Source organism: Rhipicephalus microplus, unplaced genomic scaffold, assembly GCF_043290135.1.
Source record: "Rhipicephalus microplus isolate Deutch F79 unplaced genomic scaffold, USDA_Rmic scaffold_17, whole genome shotgun sequence".
Taxonomy (NCBI): domain Eukaryota; kingdom Metazoa; phylum Arthropoda; class Arachnida; order Ixodida; family Ixodidae; genus Rhipicephalus; species Rhipicephalus microplus.
The window spans coordinates 12,429,955-12,445,827 of NW_027464590.1; positions in this window are offsets into that span (position 1 = coordinate 12,429,955).

Genomic DNA, 15,873 nt, shown 5'->3' on the forward strand with positions numbered 1-15,873 from the left:
AGAAAAATGGTAGGTGTAACCTTGAGAGACAAGAAGAGAGGGGAGTGGATTAGGGGACAAACGGGGGTTAAGGATATCATAGTTGAAATAAAGAAGAGGAAATGGACATGGGCCGGGCATTTAGCGCGTAAACAGGATAACCGCTGGTCATTAAGAGTACTTAACTGGATTCCCAGAGAAGGAAAGCGGGTTAGGGGGAGACAGAAGGTTAGGTGGGCAGATGAAATTAAGAAGCTTGCGGGTATAAATTGGCAGCAGCAAGCACAGGGCCGGGTTAACTGGCGGAACATGGGAGAGGCCTTTGTCCTGCAGTGGACGTAGCCAGGCTGATGATGATGATGATGATGATGATGATGAATTGCGTATTGTGGGTGTTCATCGTATTCAAAAGGTTTCACACGCCAAATATCCTGCCTTGCTTCAACTATAGCTAGATAACGGAGTCTTGACGGCCGGATGACCTTGCAGGCGCCGTTATTTGTTTCGGCTTACTTCACCAGAGTCTGGCAAGGGTAGATCTTTTTTCAGAAAAGTGCCTCACTGTTTCAATAATCTTGTCAAAACTAGCGTGTTCACGGCGTTCATCAACATTATTGCTTCCTGACGTGCAATCATCCTATTGATATGTTTCAGTAGTCCACCAGAAGTGTTGTCGCCAAGCTGTGGGACGTTTTTGTGAATATTTTTTTCTAAGAGATAGGTCATACTTTTTCTTGACGTCAAACAAGCGAATCTCCGTTTCGTACACCAATTTTTAATATTGTACAATGAGATAAATTCGCTCGCATATCTGTCTCGTATGTGCGCTTGTTTGTCACCGCATGTAGTGAGACTCATTCTAAGATTTGTCATCCCATCCATGTAGGTCTGAGTGTTTTTCGTGTGTTTCAAGTTTGTAAAAGACTTCATGTTTTCATGTCTCACACTTCAAAAAAGAAAAAAAAAAGTGATCTGTTTGTAAAATTCTGTCTCGTTTTCAATTTGTGTGCTGACAGCCGCTTCTTGTTCTCGCTATTGCAAAAGTGCGTGTGATCATATCTAGTGCAGCCTTTGGTCTCTACGCGACCTCGAAACTTACCTCTACTGTACGGTCTGCTGCATAATATGTGGAAAATAACCTGTCTGTCAATATTAGGAACTTCACCTTCTTTACAGTGATAGCGAAAAACGTACTTGTAAAGATAACTACCGATGATGTCAACATGAAACTGATGATGTCTTCAAAAAATATAAACACCATTCAACAAGGTCGAGGTGACTTACCTGTCGGCCACGCAAGTTAATTTGTAAACGTTATTTGCAGTTTTGTAGACCAGTAGCATCTGTCATATTTAGCTGCTTTCGACACTGAAGTGCCTTTAGGTACGACAAACACAACGAAAGCGTCGGTGAACCGCCTGTCACCTGCGATAAGTGCTTACAGGCAAGGCAGCCTCGGGATCTGTCGCACCGAGACCGAGGAAACAAACATCAGGAAATAGAAGATTCATATTCTGCAAAAACCACAATACCTGTGATATAAATATTTTTTTTACTTTTTCGTTTTGTTTTCAATCTGGCCTATCCCACAACTGAAAGAGTTGAACAGGCATGAGCAAATCACATAACCTTGGCAAAAACGCAAGCTGATGGATGAACTAGTGGACGCTTTTCAGGGGAATGATTAACTTCTAAGAACATCTCCGATAATGTGGCTACTACATCAGTCGGCTACAATGAACGCCGTACCATGCGCGGCGATTCCACATCGAATGTTGCTGCAGCCTAAATCGGATATTCTGATTACGTGCTCCATTTGCCTTCTTCTGTTTTGCCACTTCTATTTCACGAACCATCACAGGATATTCCTACGTATACCAGCAACAACTATACCTTCCTTCGTGTATGGGAAGGTGCTGAAGAAAGAAGCATGAAAACTTGACTCGAGCAAGCAGCCAAGCGAGCAGAGGCGAGATTGCCACTTTCTTTGGTGGCCTCATGTCGGCTTCGTAAGGGAGTGCGTGCTGCAGAGCAGTCTACTCTTTTTCGAAAAACCACTTTCACCACACCAGTTTCTTTTCCGCTTTGATTCTTCCGGTATTCTCGGTTTTCTGAGGGTGATAGCAGTTATATAGGCACTCTCTACGGGATTTCACTGTTAGTGTCGCAGTGATGCTCCCTATAAAGCCCGCATAGATAACGTCTTCTGCGCATTGTAAGTTCCACCCACGGGGGAATACGCGTGAGCGGGGTAATTAAAGGTGGCGAAAGCAGAGATGAAATTTGATCAGCCCAGCTCTGCCGCACAGGGAGCGAATGCGCAAACATAATCCTGCGTTCGATGTTTACTGTGGAATGTTGCTGCAGAAGACGGGAAACGCCTCAGCCATCTTGAAGGGTACATGAACAAATTACAGGGGAAGGGAGTCGCAAGAGCAGCTGAGAACTTTTATTGGCAGGGTGCGGTCGCGATCGTGGCATGCACGCTAGCTCGGAAGCTATCAGTGACGCCTTATATATCATTATGCGTGCTGCGCTGTAAATGCGAAGATATGGTGAGAGATGCCCTTTACTCAATGGAGTGGCCGTATTTTCTTACTCTAGCATTTTGTAGAGTTACGCAAACGTGAATATAAAGGTGTTAACTGTCAGCAATGATTCCTGTAGCAATTTCTTGCCATTGCATGCGTTCGCTCTTGATGTGAAGCACTGCTCCTTCATTATTCGCACAAGACTGCGGCGAACCCCGAAGCATCCTCTATCATAATCCCCATCTCGTGATTGTAGTTTCCAACATTCTTTGCATGCTCTGCTTGATATCTGAGAGTGTACCGCAAATTGTACAGGGTGAATTTTCTAAGGTATACAACATCATCAGAATTCTTGAAGCATATTCATTTTCAAAATGCGCGAAGAACCTAAAATAAAAGCATCGACTTCCCATTGTCGTAGCCGAAGCTTTGTGCGACCATCGCTCGGAAAGATCTGCGAAGTTATTGTCGGGCACTACAAAAATATCTCAAGATCGATCCCGTTGCTTGTCTGAGGTATTGAACGAGTTGTCACGGTGCTCGGCTGATGACCCCAAGGTCGCGATTTCGATCCCGGCAGCGTCTGGCGCATTTGCTTAGACGCAAAGTGGTACAGGACTGTGTACCTTGCGATGAAAGAGCACGATAAAGAACACCCTTTGTTCGATATTTCCGTAGCCCTCCACTGAGGCATCCCTCGTACTCATATCGCAGTTTTGGGATCCTGTTGCTTTTACATAGCCGGGAATGCTAAACTATTCAAGCATATCCTGATATCATGGCGATGTTTTGCACTCTTTTCACTTACATACACCGGAACTCAAGGCGTACGTTTTGACAGACGTTGGCAGGCTCTTAGAAGATCAGCATCTGCTCTAAGTAGCTAGCCAGAGGCCGAGAACACATTTCTGTTTCTACAAGTTCGATCATTACGTTTTATATGCCATAAAAACTAGTAACGCCACGAAAATTGGCTTTTTTCTAAGGGAAGATGGTTTCGACATCGCTGTAAACTACGGCTGGAGAAACTCTCTACTGGGACATCTATTAAAGCGGTCACCTCTTACGGCTCTATTACAAAAAGCTTAAACTACATGAGATTTCCAATCGAAAGTTGAACACGATAGTCCAAGAGCAGCGTCTCCTCAATTGCTAGCCTGGCTGAAGAATTTTCATGAGCTACGCAGGCATTATTTGTCCAAAGAATTGTTTTCTTGAGGTACCCCGTGTGATCACTATGTACTGAAGCATGACCATGACATAAAAACTGGATTTCAGAAGGGGCATCGAGACAGTCATTTGGACATGCTGTTGGAATTCTGGCACAAGCTGTTCTTTATGAGAAATGATCCATATATGAGTTATGAACAGTCCCACTTTGACTCACTTTGACGTTCGGCACTGAAATGGCCCATGCAGGGGACTGAACTGCGTGAGTGCGGCCCCCTGGCCGAAGTGAATGTCAGACCACTGCGCTACAGGGCATAGATGCTTTTGCTAGCGCCTACGCTTTACTCACCAAGATGCTTCCAGTGAAGCTACACACCAAAAGAAGGTCACTTTCTGTGCTGCAGCGGGTTCTCTGCTTGAAGAATGAACTGCTAGTCTCTCGTCGTATGACATTGAATGATATTGCTACTACACTCATTGTTTCTTCGCCTTTGAGGCAAAAATATAGATTTTTATGCATTACGCAGCATGACTGTATTGTCTTGACAATCAAAATCAGGGGTTTTTCGTAAAATATATAATTATTTTAACTTTTGATGGAATATGAGTCAGGGTGTCTTATATGTACGCTGCTTATTCTGCTGTCCTCGTGTATTAGGTGAATGTAGCCAGTAAGCTACAGGTAGGTTAGGCTAAATTATTTCGATTTTAATCACTTCAAGCTCCAGTAAGCTGAAAGTTTTAAAACGTTCTAGAAAGGAAAAGAAAAAAATACAGAGAGTGTGTGACATAACGCACGCGTAGGTGGGGACCAGTCCAGACGCCTATGAATCTAGCCATCTCGGGGAAGCTGTTGACGGCTGCATGCAACCAGCTGTTAATGGCTTCCCTATTCATGAGCGTGGTAAAGCGCTACTCCACTTCAAAGCTGAAATGACGCCAGGCTCACGGACATCGAGAACGCACAAAAATAGTGCCGAGAGAAAATATTGTCTGGTTAAGCAGCACACTTTTTTAGATGGACAACAGGTACAAGAAGGACGCAACACTGCGCGGTACTCAGGTCACTGTTTCCCAAATTCCCAAATCAAGAATCATCTAGTCAGAACGTACGAACTCTTTATCTTCAATTTTAGGTGGCTCGAGCCGACAAGTGGGACTTGTTCACTCGCGATTGAAATACAGAATAAAGAACCAAATTGAAAAATCCCTGGTTGCATAGATCATAGCTTTAAATGTATCCTTCAAACGCTCTTAGTAGTTCTTCCAAGGTATACTCAACTTGACCCCCATAGGAAGGTATGTATTCAGAACAGCATGCAAAGCCACTTACTCCTACTAATCGTGGGCTATTCACCAAGCAGAAGCTACCTGAAAGCAAAACACTAAAGATTGTTGTAATATAGCAAAGACAAAAACTGGAAGAGTAGGGACGAAAGAAATGGTAGAAAGTGTTGAAAATTATTTAGGCATTGGATAAAATAGGTGTGCTGCTCCATAAATAAACCGACAAAGTTTTAATTATTGCCTAATACTTTGATTGATAACACGAAAGCAGTTTAATATTTTTTAAAGACGTATTTATAGCTTTGTTAATAAATTGAAAGAAAACATTCTTTTCGTCTATATCATCACGCTTCTCGGTCGACCCTCTCAGTAAATGTCGCGACCCAATGTGCTGAATATTATTGGAAACATGGCGGCATTGCGCTCAAAATGTTGTTCCCTGAGCATCATGAGTTATAGTAGTATTACGTTTTACTGTCAATATCTGCAAAAATCTAAAAGAAGGTAAAAAAATATAGCAAGGAAAGAAAGGGCCGTTCACCAGATTGGCAGAACTGGTAGTGTACCTTGAGGGGAAGGGAGGATTGAAATAAGAGCAAAGAAACAGAGAGAAATATTGGGAGCCCACACGCACGCACACAACGTCAACGCGCAGAGCGGCAGTCTTGCGCGGTATAAGGTATCGATAAGAGTTGTAGGTCGCTCATTCAAGTCTGTTGTCCTTAGAAAAATTTAAAATCCCTTGGTTGCTTCAACTATCGTTGGCTTTTCATTATGGTAAAGGATAAATTTTCTAGTTTGATTTTCCTGTTGTACAGAAAACTTGCCAACTGAACGTTGGTATAATACAAGCAGCTTATTGTTTACAACACTATGGTGATGGTGGTGGTGGCAAAAACATTTATTCCAGAAAAAGTTTACCAGAGAGTGCCGAGGTGGCGCATAAGCGTGCTAGAGTGGCCAGATCCTATTCCGGGATACCAGTGGAGCTGGAAGCTGCCCATGCACGCTCCACCAAGGAGCGTTGCGCAGCCAAGATAGAGCAGCCAAGCAGGTGCTCCTGCCAAGACTCTCTAGTTGGGATAGGGAAAGGGGATGAGAAAGGGACGGGATTAACTGAACACAATGCCACGACGTGATATGTGTCGGCGAGGTCATGACAGGTAGAGCAGGTGCCGTTGATTTCCTGCAAAAAGTGCCTGGCGACCGCAGGACTGATAAGGGTGTTCGTCTGCAGGCGGCGTAGCAGTCGTTCGTCCGCTTTCTCCAGACCACGTGCGGGGTACGGGTAGAGGCGGCACGAAGCCCGGTAATAAGCCAAAATTTCGCGAACGCGCGTTAGGTTGGTGTTGACAGATTCCGTCTTGGGACATGGAGGGGCAACAGCCCTGATAGGAGAAGCGTGGGCAGCGGCATTTGCCGCCTCGTTGCCGGGCAGGCCCTAGTGGCCTGGGGTCCAGACTATACGAATGGGATGAGGGTTAAAGCGCCAAGAGGCTGCCTGAAGTAGGCGAGCCGCCAGCGGGGCAATGGAACCCTGAAGGTACTGAGAACAGGCCGAGCACGAGTCCGTCAGGATGGTGCGTGAGGCAGGGTGAGAGGGGGCCAAAGCTATGGCAACCTCTTCAGCGTGCGTCACTGTGTCTGCTCGAAAAGAGAGGCCATCGACGTGTCTGCCCTCTGTAATCACGGCCGCCATGAAATGACCCGAGGAGGAGGGACCCGAGACGTCCACGTAGAAAACACCAGGACGATCGGAGTGTCGCGTATAAAGGGCCGCGGCGCGTGATAGTCTAGGGCCAGGATGGAGGTCGGGGTTCACATTACGCGGTAGAGGTTCGACCCATAGCTTTTGACGCCAGAGCTCTTGGTACCAGCTGTAGAGGGTCTTGGTCAGATATCGGGTTAAGACCAAGTCTGTGTAGAAGACGGCGCCCTGAAGGCGTCTGCGACAGTCGATTGATTTGGTTAACGCGATGAGCTTCGCGCATCTCTGCAAAGGTGTTGTGTACCCCCAGAGCCGCGAATCGGCTTTAGGTGGTTGCAATAGGGAGGTCCACAGCGCTTTTATATACTGAACGAAGAAGGACGTCCAGCTGGTGCTCGTGTCAACGACGCAGGCGAAGGTAAGGAGAGGCGTAGAGGATGCAACTGGTCACAAACGCGGGGGTCAATCGGAGGCACAGAGACCCGCGGAGGCCACCACGCTTGGTAGATACCCGCCGTATCATGCGGCTCACCTGCTCGCTGGTGCGTCTGAGGCGTGCTGCTGTGCCCTTCAGAACTAAGGACCATGTGAGGTGAAGCCCAAGAATCCGAATATTTTAAACTGACGGGACGGGCCCGGACGGAAGAAAAACTTAAGCCGGCGGTAGCGGAGAGACTGGAAGAAGAGTCGATTTAGCTGGAGAGCACTCCATACCGCATGAACCAGCGTAGGTGTCCAACAGAAAAGCAGCCTTTTGCAGGCGTTCTTCGATTTGCGCTAAGAAGCCGGTGTTGGTCCAGACTGTGATATCGTCCGCATATAGTGCGTGTTGTATTCCCTCGACCTCCCTTAGAAGAGATTCGAGGTTAATCATCGCCAGGTTAAAAAGTAGAGAAGACAGGACTGCCCCTTCAGGTGTACACTGCGTGCCTAATAAGTACAGGCCGTGTTCAGTAGAATTGAGGTGAATGAAGGCGGTGCGATGTGATAGAAAGGCGCGAATGTAGTTGAAAGTCTTGTGCCTGCAGTTGGTGGTAGACAGGTTTTTGGGTATAGTGCTGTGTTCGACGTTGTCGAACGCCCCGCGGAGGTTGAGAGTGAGCATGATTTTATCGTTATGGCGCATAGTAGTCGGCTCTATAAAATCGTGTTGAAGCTGGGACAGGGCATCCTGGGCCGATAGATGCGGGCGAAAGCCAAACTTCGTGTCGGCAAAGCTCCTCCTGGCCTCCAGGTAGGCGGGAAGGCGTTCGTGAACCATGGTTTCCATGAGTTTGCCTGCGCAAGACGTAAGCGAGATGGGTCTCAGTGCCTCGATACTAACGGACTTTGCCGATTTGGGTATGAATGTCACGACCAATGTGGTCCATTCCGTTGGAAGGTTAGAGCCGTCCCATATCGAATTTATAAGGTGGAGTAACGAGAGGTGTGCTTGTTCAGGAAGGTTTGCAAGGAGCGATACTGTGATGCCGTCGCGTCCAGGGGCCTTGCTTCGTTGCATTTTCATGAGTGCAAATTGTAAATCAGAAAGCGTGTATGGGGCGTCGAGATCGGTGTTAGAGGCGCCGGAATACGTATATGCTGGGCCTGCGGGATCAATTGTGTGGCAGGTGTAGCGGTCACAAAGTTCTCGCGAGAGTTGATTCATAGGGGCCTGAAAGGCATGCAGGGGACAGCGGAGCTGGCGTTGCTTTTCTCCTCTGGTGGTGGTGGGATCGAGAAGTATTCCAAAAAGTCGTCACGCGTTCTTAGAGCTCATCTGGTTTGCAGCCTTCGAATAGGTGTCTGCCCAGTTATCATAGGAAAGGTTTGCAGAGTATGCGGCCGCCTTTGCAATGAGCACGTCAATTAAAGCGCGAAGTTTCAAATTAAGATTAGCCGCGGCGAGCGTGCCAAAAATTTAGGAGGTGTGAATCGATTGCAGGAGTCGAATTAGAGGTTGCAAGAGTGCGAGTGTTCGCTTGTTTCATATGGAGGGCCTATGATGCCCACGCTGCATATTCGGTCGAGGAGAGGATGGCGGGGATTGGTTGCATTCTAAACTGAGTCCAATCACGGAGACGGGCATGGCACCAGTGTCGCCGCATTTTCTGCCGCGGTGTGAACGAAATGCGGGGTAAAAAAATGATCACTGCCTATTATTTCGCCAAAATTTTCCCATGTAGCATCGTGGATGTGACGGGTGAGGGAGATGTCGGGGCATGTGTCTTGCGTGACAGAGTTGCCGGAACCTGCGGGTTGTGCCGGATCGGTAAGAAGCGTGAGACTCAGAGAGGAAATGAGCTCTTTGAGCTCTCTGCCCCGGGCCTTCTCGAAGTGGTAACACCAGTGAAGGCTGGGGGCATAAAAGTTCCGACAAACACCAGTGGTTGTCGGGCCGCTATACGCAGTGCCCGATGTAAGAGCTGCGCAAACCAAGCCCTCGCAAGGCATTGCAAGGAGGACAGTACACGTTTAAGATATGTATTGATGGTTGGCCCCTCCACTGAGACAGCACTGATATCATACAGTAGTCGTAAGGAAGATCCATATCGAGGTCAATCTGTATCGCCGTGTGATCTTTATATACGAGGAGGCATGTGGTGGTGCCGCCTGCATAGGAGCAGTATCCAGAAAGGAATGGAGCAGGGCCAGATTCTTGGAGCGCCAAGACGGCCGGCTGAGAGCCAAGTGAGCTGAAGAAAAGGGAAATATGTGAACGCTTTCGCCTGTTCCCGAAGCCTCCAGGGTTCCACTGTATGATCTCGAATTTAGACGCAATATTTGAACGGGATGTACGGTTGGTAGCCATCGTGACTGTCTTAGGTTTTATATTTGGTCCTCAATGTTTCGCCGGCATCCGCAGGGGCAGGGAGGGGCACGGAGGCCGGATTGTCCGACGGCGGGATGGTGGTAGCCACCTTACGACGACGCCGTGGAGCTGCACCCTCACTGCTCACCGAGCAGGAGTGGGAACGCGATGCCTTGGGTTCAAACTGAGTGAGCATCTATGCTTGAATAGCTTGAGTAATTTCTACTACTATGACTTGGACAGAGAAGCTAGTGAAGAGGTGATTAATCGAAGCTTCGACTCGCGTAAGGCGTTCCTCTATGCGTGGGACGCGCTCCTCTTTGGTATAGTTTGGTTAGCGGGCAAGAAAACCTGAGGTACCCCAGGAGCCTCAAGAGCTTCTGGAGTAGATGCGGCACTGGTTCCGAGTGATAGAGTACACATGGCTGCTTGAACCAGCGGTTTAAGGGAGTGGACTTAGCGCGAGGACTAAGCTTGGACCTAGCTGACGTAGCCGCCTGGACAGAGAAGGCAATACCGAATGGCCTTGCAGTACACTGTTGTTGGGGTTGAAGTTGCTTATTTAAGAGTTCGAGTTGTTTAGTTAAAAGAGAATTTCGCTATTGAAGTGCCGCAACGTGCTGGCGAAAGGCCGCAAGTTCGGGAGAAGGAGAATCGACAGAAGGGGGTGAGAGAGGCTTAGAAGCAGCATTCCCTGCCCAACTGCTCACCTGAGGTAACGCCACTTGTGCGTCAAGCGGTGGGAATGCCTGAGTGTCGGCGTGGAATGGTGGAGCCGACTGATGTAGGTTGGTGCCGCTGTCTGGTTGTGACGAAGTTGAGGTGGTATTTTGAGGCGATGTTGAGGGCTGCTTGCTTTCCGATATTCTGCCGTGCAGTCACTGGTCCCAGTCTCGTGGGCGCCGGGGCAGAGGAGGCACTTGGGGTGGCAGTCGTGGGCATTGAGATCTGCAAGTGCGGGGTCCCACATTTGGCACACTGGGTTGGAGCAGGGTGAGGACACTGCGGTGGTCGATGACCGATGTACCGCAGTTGATGGAAACAGGGACCGTTTTCTTGTAGGCGCGAATATACGTCGCCACGCAGTGGTAGAAGTGTAAATGGGGTAACTTTCCGCATATATTCCGCACATAGAAGCACCGCCATCCAGCGGAAATTCCAAGAACTGAACCATAGGTGGCACACGCACACTTTCTTACGGCTTGCGCTTCGTGTCTACTTCCCACCTTTAACCACCTCAATTTCATGGTATATACTAGTTCACTGTATTCATGGCACTGCGTCCCAACGCTCGCTAAACCTTTCCAAAGCCACGAAGGTTACGCCCAGCGAGTATTACCTAGCAACCCTTTCCTTTCAGAAAGTGCTCAATGTACATGCCAATGGCTGCTAATGGGCAATGAGAGGCAGGAGAATGCGGCTTTTGGTTAACGCGCATGCTGCGAATTTTTCAATGTTCAAGGCACAGGAGAAATCTCCCACCGGCAGCACCTTGCAGGTCAAAGCATAATACATGTTACGCACTACTACGAGGGGTGAACGGGTGCTGCTTTATGGCACTTCACCCCTAAATGTACTGTAATAGATAACTAGGACGCGCGTTTCTTTGGATGCAGTGAGTGATGTGTTGCCATATTATGGCTGGCGTGAAGCTGCGTAGCACCGCCGCTTTTGGTTTTGGCCTGAGTGACCATTCCTAATTTTTATGTTACTCTATAGGTGCGGCTCTGAAGCCGGGAGACCTCGCCGCACCGCCTACCCCGTAAGGCGCGTGCGTATGGTATGAAGTGATAAGCGAATGATACCAGATGATAATGCCTCTCGACGCACGCAACCCCGTGTTCTTAGTAAGCCGACGTTGGCCTGTTCTGTTTTCTTTTACATCGCAGATTATCGACTTGCGATTGCCACTTGCACCACTCCGCCATCCGTGCAAATGAACCGAGGCTAGAATGTACAGATGCTGGATTTGCTGATATAAAAAAAGATGCAAGCCACACTGCGGAACAACCACCGACTGAAGCACTAGTCGAACGTAAAGTTAAGCCTAAAGCTCGTTTAGGACACTTTAGCCCCAAAAGAGCACTGGCAATTTTTTCGCGGGAGTAAAGGCTTGTCCCATATTTCACCCTTTATTTCAGGATCGCTGGAAACACTGCCACACACAGTAGGCACACTCTCTCGGCCGAGGGTCGTTCCTATGGCGGAACGAGAGCGAACAAGCTCTCTTGCCAGAGTACAATCATGCTTCTGAAATAAAGTTAACTTTATGAGCACTTGTGCACAGTTCCCGGTCGGCCTTTACTACTTCAGTGACTAATCTACTGCAAGAATTTTCACCTGAACGCGGGATAGGTATTTATACACACAGTAAAATTGTTCGCATGCGATCTTGACCTGGAATAAATGAAAATACACAAGCAAGCCTGAGGGCTTGCAAGGCGGAAATGGATGAGAAGAATACATGGGCCAATCAATTGTGACTGAAGGAATCAACTCCCCTTTTTATATTTTTTAGGACCTCGCACGTAGTTCAACTTCATAAGTGATGGCAGAGATATATAGCCATGTAGAGAGATTGCCCGGATTTTATCTGATTTGCCACCTAACAATAAAGGGAATGAATAAATGAAAAGCAAAACACCAGAATTAACAATTGATGCAACGTTAAAATGAAATATTATGGAAAAGTACCAAATGATGGGGCCAATGATGCCCTCTGTGTACTTTATTTCATCAATTCAGTTACAAATACTGACATCCCCTTCAACTTAACTAAAATCGTTGCCTGTTAGTTCTCAATATTATTGTGTGTAGCAAAAACGACAGCCTTGAATTGTGAATTTTTTCTTTAAAACCTTAAGGAGGCCCTGCAAAAGTTTTCGAACATGGTTAGAAAACTATATTGCTCGACAGTCGAGGCTCCCTCGACCACGCGAAAGAAATAATAAAGCGCAGCACGCGACTGTGAGTTTCCAGTAAAATCTCATTCTGATATCGCGACCTTTCTTGTGCCCCCCGGTTTTCATATTTCCATTTCAAGAACTCACCCATGAAGTTTGTACGCAGCAGAAACAACTACACCCCTTGCTTTGTATATTCGCGTTGACAGTGCAGGCGACGTGCACGTATGAGTAAAAACATCTCCTCTTGGGAACGCAGCCATGTGAGCAGCGATGGAATTGCCGCCTTCTTTGACCCCCACGGTGCGTCCCCTGAGAGTGCACATTGCGTACTCCTGCATTCTTCAGAGAAGAACCAATTTACTGCGCATTTTTTCCTTTTTGTGTTTTTCTTGACTCGGTTCTTCATACGAGACTCTCAAGAGCACCAGCACAATTTATATAGTCCTACCTAGATTGAGATTTCAACGTTCGCATTCTCCACAATCTGTATACTTGAAATCTGACAATCCCGCTAGAAGTTGGTAATAGTGCATGTATTAGGTATAAATTCGCCATGGTTACCTAAAGGTTACAGTGCTCGAATGTTAACCCAAAGATCACGGGATGAAATCCCGGCACCGAATGTCGCATTTCAATGAAGAATAAATGATGGAGGGCCGTGTGTGCAGGTATCGGTAACCTTGAAGAACCTGATGGTCAAAATTTTAGAGCCCCCATTAAAGCATCGCTCATAATCACGTGACAGTTTTGGGGTTTAAGACCACATATAATATTATGTTTTAGGTACATGTCTATTATAATGTTTTCCTCCACAGACCTATCTTTTGCGATGCGCATACTTCGCGGAAGAGAAACAATTGTGATGGTCAATGCCATGTATAGCCGAAATATAAGACAACAATTCGAACGCATTGCAATCAGGGAGTAATTTCTGTGAAATAAAAATCCTCAGAACGCAGTTCCGTTGGTTCGGGTTTGAAAGTTTGGAGTGTTGGTTTAAGGAATGCTGAAAGTTGGGCCAGTTGACTAGCGTGTTGTGTTTTTAGGGGTGAAGCTTCTTGAAGCGGCAGCCGTTCTTCCCTCGTAGTTGTGGTCGTAGTGTGTAACAAGTGTTACATTTTAACCTGCAAGGTGGTGCCAGTGGGAGATTTCTCCAGTGCTTTGTCGAACAATAAAGAGTTCGCGGTGTGCGCGTTATCTAAAAGACGAATGCTCCTGTCTCTCATTCTCCATTAGCAGCCATTGGCATGTTCCAGCAGGAAACGTTAGTAGAAGTAACGATGTTAAAAGCCGACTTCTGCTGTATCTCACTCCCAGTAGCAGCCAATGTTTACCTCCAAGATAGTGCCTGGCAAGATTTCTCCGGTGCGTGAATAAACTATACAAAATTTTTGTTCAAAACGCCGTTTCACGGTATAACTTCCAGGAGCTTTGCCCAATCTCAACATCCTTCACCTCGTGGATCTGCCGTCAATTTTTTTCCGATGCGTTTCGTCCATCTCAGCACTGTAAATTTAGGCCATATTTAGCTGGATTAAGTTCACTTCATTGAAACGGTGAATTGTTGGTCAGGCCACAAGTCAATGGTTGTAGCGACTTGATAATGTCCCACGTACCCCACTACTTGTCTCTTGTAACGCGCGCTCTCAACCAAAAGGTCACTGGTTTTTGTAGCTCCATACGCCAGTCCACATAGCCTCATATCGCCACATTACCTATTCAAGTTTTGTTATCACCCCGTTTCATTATCAGTAATTCTCAGCGCAAACCACATACGCTGTGTTTGAGACGCTTCAGGGCTGCTTTCGATAATTTTGTTGAGATTACGCTCCCTTCATAAACTTTACACAGTTTACTGGGACCTACATGGCCGCTAGTGGCAAGGCTGGAATATTCAACAAGTGTATAAATGACGACACGCTTCGCCGCTTGTCAGTCGATCAACGGCCGACGCTTTGTTAACCGCTATAAGTGAATCTGTGTTGCTGTAATCAGACCTTAAGTTTTCTGGCCCGAAGTTTGCCCAAATAAACAGTTTCATCTGAACATCGAGTCTGCTCCCGTTGTCTACGTCACAACCCCGTGACAATGTGCTCAAATTCACAAATCTGAATGTAAAGTATGGTTGCAAGCGTAGTGAACATGCGTGGTGTGAATAAGGGCAGAGTCGTATCTCCATGAAAACCAAATTTTCAGAGAAAGAATTATACAAAGATAAAACTTACTACCATCGAGCCAATGTGCGGCCATAAAAAGAGGCAAATGCTGAAGAAGCCGTGAATATAAATCTCTTCTCACTACAATATCACGTTCCTTCTTTTTTATATTTTCTTTGGTAAAAGGATCAACAAAGAAGGCGAGGGATCCGTATACTACCGACGTGTTATGCCCTCATTACCGAGTTAGCGATCGAATGTCGTAACACAATCGCTCTCAAAGAACTATGCTACCATTCGCGCTTACTTGACATTTAAACAGGGCTGCCTCAACAGTCCATAAAACTATAGCCTTGTTTGTGCCTAAGACCTATATATTACCCTCGCCCTATCCTGGGTAATCTAGAGCTGTGTGTGTGCTTATAACGTTTCGCATCTGTGCAATCTCTGGAGCTGGCTGCCTGTCACAAACACCCCCAGTGATAAATTGGCTTCAACGTTGAAAGGCACCACTATCTCCCCATCCAACTACCCGACCCCCAAACACCGTGACATAATCGTTCTTGCAATATTTTGTGGCCTTCAAACTTAAAAAGTCTCCTGATAAGGGATAACAAATAAAGGCACGGGAGACATGTTGAGAAAGTGTAAATGCAAGAAAAAAAAAAGAAAAGCATTTCTCTTGGCTGTCTCGCTATTCTCGACTTCCAGATGAAGAGCATGTGACCAAAGGGTGCCGAGATCTCTCTAGTGAAAACCACCTTGGCATTCACTGCTAGATTCCATGGAGTTGCTTTAGCAACTAACTGAGCGAGCAGTTTTCAGACTGCACGCTGGTATTTTTCCGCAGTTCTACAGGAGTAACAGTTATTCAGGAGTAACAGATGCGGGAAGTTGTTTTTTTTTTCATTCATTCCATATTATCAAAAAATATCTCTTCGCCTTTCATTTTGCTCAATTTAGCGTATCCAGTCAGTCTGAGGCATTGCGTGCCAGGACGCTCGTTTGTTACAGTTTCTTTAACGTCTGGAACAGTATACCTATAGTATGTTTAGGTTTTTAGAAGCCCGAGCGCACGCCCTTGTGGCTGGTATAAGCACTTCTGTTAGAGCACTTATTTCCGGTCATTTGGAAGTTCATGACTTGTGTGCGAAAAATAGATCTTCTACAATATATATTGCTCTCGCTCAAGTTAACAGTGATATTATGAAAGCCCCACCGCGGTGATCTAGTGGCAAAGTTACTCGTCTGCTGACCCGTAGGTTGCGTAATCGAGTATTAGGGCAAAAATCTGTGTGTCTTCCTTTCACCACAAACACACCCGACTTACAACGCTACTGAATAT